The following is a 5,000-nucleotide window of genomic DNA, read 5'->3' on the forward strand; positions in this document are numbered from 1 at the left end:
AATGAATCAGTACTTTGGTGGCATTTTCGTTAGAGCTCTAACAGTCCACTGAACGATTTGGGGCGGAATCTGTCTCGGAACATCTCACGACGTCGCTATACAGTATACAACGAATCTTTAACGGTTGGCATTTGCGGTTTTCATATTCTATTCTGCGTTGTTGGCAAGTCTGAAGGCAGTGGGGTTTTTATGGGTCATGGTGCAAAAATTCGAAAGAGTCTGATTTAATTACTCCGACTTTTCACAGTCATCACACTTTCGATGGCCTCGGAAAAGAACCGTTTGAGTCGTTCGTGTCGGCAGACTCCCGAGGTAAGTTGAGGAAACTGTTCAACATGGATTATGTTGCATAAAAATGGCATCAATGAATGGGATACCTTCAGGACAGGCAAGAAAAACCTGAAATTACCGCCGAACGTACTCCTGCTTGGCTTACAGAATCTTTTTGTCAGGTTGATTCAGAAGTGTTTCTAATGTAAACATTTCATTTATACTCGACGATACTGCTGGGCAAGAATCATTCAACATCTTTAATTTATGTGATTCTATGCCTTTAATTTGACATGTTTCAGTGCCAGGGATGTTACAGCGAGGCACTTTCATCACCATGTCGGACTAAGCTCCTGTATCGATTAGTAGGTCGCAAAATTGAAGTTATGACTTTGCCAGAAATTCGGCCATTCCTAATCTAATTTGACACGAATGTTTACTCTCCGCCTATGTGGTAGACGTTTACATGCGGAGTGACTGTAATGCGGAACTAAGTATATCAGAATACTGTATACATGCAGGAAAAACGATTCATTTGCATCGAACATGTTAAGAGAAGGATCACAAACCGTTAATGTTATTGTGTGTTTAGGGTAGTTCAATCGTTTCACTAAAACAATATTCGTACATTTTCCATTTCAGGATGAAAAGAATAGTTTTCTCCGTGCAAAAGAGATCTACATATCGTCCCTTGCTATCACTCGGTACGTCACTGTGCTGTCAAAAGTTAGTTTTCTTCATCTTTCGTATCAATTCATGATGCTAATCGACAACTGTGACCATTCGAAATTTCTTTTCGAACCGCATCGTCTTTGACACGTTGTATAGGGATAGTCAAGTCAACTAATTGGTAATCTAGTGTTAACTCATTTACGTGAATATCTCATCGTCATTTGGTGCAGCAATCGAACGTGATGTAACACCAAACTGGCTATACGCCTATGTAAGACCAAAAGAAAACTAGCTTTTGATGTAAGTGGTGTCGTTTGTCGCTGTCGTATACGTTGTTAGTGTGATTTTCCTTTGAAAATGGTGTGTGTCTTTCTTTGTATGTTTTGTCCAATATTTAATTGCTTCTTCTTTTGATTTCGTACCCAGGAATGAATGTTGCACGAAATGTTATGATCGCATTATATATGGTTATCCGAAGCAACATATTTCCTGTTATATGTTGCAATCGAAGACAGTATTATAAATATTACTTTACATCGTCGTCAATTATTTTTTTATAGTTCAGGTTTTATCAGACAATAGCGGCGCTATTGACAGTTATTTTTGATAAATTAGATGTTACGGTACTGACTCGGGCAAGCGCAACGTGATGCTGAAGTTAACTTGTGAGTGATGTGTTTCTGGAATCTCAAGGACATTCGAAGCCGGCTTGGTCAATGTATAATGCTTACACTTTCTTTGACCGTGCGGACCCACATGAAGGTGGAAATGTTTTGCATAAGTAATGCGCAACGAGAATTTCTGTTTTAAATCGAGCAAGAAACACAGCGCTATTTGCGGCTATTCGTTAACTTTGACCCAAGTCGCATGATTTCTGGGTGCTGACTGCCCTTGATGATACCGGTGATTGCAGGTAGCATTTTGGATGTTTTGTATGCTACATGCTTGTATTTCTATCGCCTTCCATCCGTGGAACAGAGAAATGTCACGATAAATAAAACGAAGTTGTGTGTGAATGTGTACCACTACACGTCACCATGCTTTCCCTTCCTCCCTGCTTGGCGCTTTGGCCGCATCCGGAAGATAACTTTTGCACAGCAGACATATGTACGTTTGCCGGTCCCGACTCCGGTGAAGCCAGTCTCTTTTTAAGAGATTCCGAACTTTTCGAGTGTCACTGGGTTTTTCAGTGCACTTCAGTCGCGGCTTATACGAGTGCCCGAGAAAAAGGTAAGCTACTGGTAGAAAAGGAACGGAAACGAGTCAAGTTCGAGACGATTTTTATATATTTTTTTTAAAGGAAAGCATACATCCACCTTGCAAGTGAAATTCGTGTCGCGTACTCGTTAGTTGCATATCATTTTAACCCTTGTTAGTATACGTCATGTTCCGTGAATATGAAATTTCCGCCCGAACTACATCATAGGGCTTTCTGTTGCTTTAGTCTTCGACATACCTTGTGGCATCGACAGTTTACCAGCGGAAAACCAGCGTAGACACAAATAAAATCCCTAAAGTGAGAAGCACCAAACGACCAAACGGTGTTGAATCTTGGGTGACTATTCGATAGAAATCCTCAATTTTGCCCGTGGAATACAGACCCAACATTTATCCTGGTTTGAGGTGTTATTTTAACACATTCTACCCGATATTGGTTTGGAAGCTAAACCACCTTGTGTGCACTGCTGAGGTAGATGATTCTGTTTTCTAAGATTGTGCTTGCTGGATAAATAGAAAGAAAGCGTGGTTTGGTTTCACTTATATGGTTTCAACTTTTCTCAATTTACTGCAACCTAGCAGTATTGGTCAGGGGCATCGCTTGAGCAAGTCCCCAGCAATTTGATTTCAGTATTTATATCTCTACGATTACATTGCAGCAGAATAATTACGCCAGCTTACATTAAATTGATTCATTGTGCTTGTGAAGTAACGCAATGTTTCTTCGATGAACAAGGACAGTGTTTTTGTACATTTTAAGCACACTGCATCTGTACAATTTTACATCATTACAGCAATGGAATGATTAAACCTCGAAGAAGAAGAAGAAGAAGAAGAAGAAGAAGAAGAAGAAGAAGAAGAAGAAGAAGAAGAAGAAGAAGAAGAAGAAGAAGAAGATAGAATTATATAACATCCGCTCAAATGCCCCTTGTTTAATGAAGGATAGGGGATTTCCATTCATATTAGCTATATGAATGCACGAAACATATACAATGATGTACAGAGTTAAATTTTCTCTTCAAAAACCCTTCCAAACAGAAGCTTTTGAATTTATATGATTCTAATCTGGGCTTTTAGTGCATGTTTGCTTAGTGTTGTTGGGTTTCCGACTTTTGTTAGCCTCATTGTGGATGGATTCATTCCTTGGTGAACTATGCCACTTGCTCTTGAAACTTGCACAAAAATACTTTTAATTTATTAATATTTCTTTGTTTATGTAGTTCCTCATCTGAAATGAGGGTGGGAGCCACAAGCTTCAAATGTGAGATCAACGAATAAAGAACTAGTGCACTTTGCAAGCCCAATCGGAAGTTTGGTACTGCCTGGTTGGACTATTTCTTCCATTTCAGTGGGTGAGTTGGCAGGAAAACTTTGGAGTTTTTACCACGAAGAAAAGTTTTGACCATTTTTTTCACAACACAACTCTCGTTTTACCCGCCAACTATTCTAGCGTGGCAAGTTGCAACTGGAAATGCATCGGTTAATGTATATATATATACATATATATATAGCCCATTATATTTTCAATACCTTTCTGCCCTGGAATCTTTGGTTGCTTCACACAGTCACAGTTTGCTTGGACGAACAAGATGGTGCATTGCACTAGGACAGTACAGCATCGTCGTACCACAATGAGAAGAAAAGGTGTTTTTTATACGATTGAAAATGCCGGATCGCAAGTGTCGAGCGGTTGATATGGCCCGCGAAAAAACAAATCCATTGTTTGGTTGGATGGTCAAAACTTTACCACAGAAAGTGAATTGAGAAGAGTCCAAAATGCCGCCGAACCAACCGAAACGAAATGTGTCTAACGATCTGTTTTACCATATGATGCCTGTTATTTCCCTGAAACGTATAAGTTTTCTTTGGAACTTAAGACATGAGCGCCTTTCTACCAAGAACATTTGTTTTATAATTATACTCCGTTTTGTGAGTAGTAGCTGAACATTTGATTGGCCTTGGTGGTTAAACATGTTCATGAACATGAACGATGAGGACATTATCAATTGCTTTGAAGAGTGAAGAGTTGAGGGGGCATTTGTTAGCATAATGCATTCATAAAAAAATACTAATAAAAGTAAGAAAAGCAAAATGTTACGTTAGTCCCAATAACTAGAGAGTCTCAGTAGAGTGAACGGTATAGGCGGATACTAAATAGAATCATCTCCCATAAATGAAAGGCGGAACGGAAAGGCAATGATGAGAAAAATCAACATCTGATAAGCGATGCTACATGGAAACAGATCAAAAGCATCGAGTGCGATAGATTGCACTAGCAGTTTTTCTTTCTTTGCTTCGATTTCCCCGTTGAACTGATTTCCCTTCAGCCCTTTTTCCCGTTCCATACATCCCGTTCCTCTTCACATAGGATTCATCAACATTGGCCGCCTGGCGATTCATTGCGATGGTGCCTTTTTCATGCGTCAGTGCCTACCATTACCCGATTCACCGTCTACCGTAGATCATTTGATCCCTTGATTTTCGTTGGACCGCCTCATTTAGTTTTGAGTTTCATTTGAATTTAAATTTCGTGTAATCTGCGTTTTATCGTCTGTGTATTTTTGTGGTTCATGTAACATCGCGTACTAGAGTGGTGTTAGTTGTTTAGTGATGTATAGAGTGGTTTTTATTTGTTCTTATTGTGTTTTAGATGTCCGTATGTGTGCAGTATGTGGGTAATTGTGAATGTTAACCGTGATCACTCCGGTGGGTCTACTTTAGCGGAAGCGAGTGATATTTTGAGTGCTGGTCGATATGAGTATCTATGTGTGATCCTTCTGTACATGTGCACTCTAATGTTCCAAAGCATAAGCCAGCTAGTTTTTCATCCGCGTGATTAT

General features: G+C 39.6%; 1 protein-coding gene across 4 annotated transcripts in view; it reads left to right on the forward strand.

The window, feature by feature from the left end:
* The window catches only part of LOC126578249 (CUGBP Elav-like family member 4), a 219,969-nt gene that overhangs the window by 29,605 nt on the left and 185,364 nt on the right, over window positions 1–5,000 (forward strand). For 2 of the 4 annotated variants that reach the window (XM_050240612.1, XM_050240617.1), the window contains exon 3: window positions 913–974. The exons of the other annotated variants lie outside the window; for them this stretch is intronic. The gene's annotated coding sequence lies outside the window, so the exon portion shown is untranslated. The remainder of the gene's footprint in view (window positions 1–912; window positions 975–5,000) is intronic. 4 annotated transcript variants of the gene reach the window in all.

Source organism: Anopheles aquasalis, chromosome 3 (genome assembly GCF_943734665.1).
Source record: "Anopheles aquasalis chromosome 3, idAnoAquaMG_Q_19, whole genome shotgun sequence".
Lineage (NCBI taxonomy): Eukaryota > Metazoa > Arthropoda > Insecta > Diptera > Culicidae > Anopheles > Anopheles aquasalis.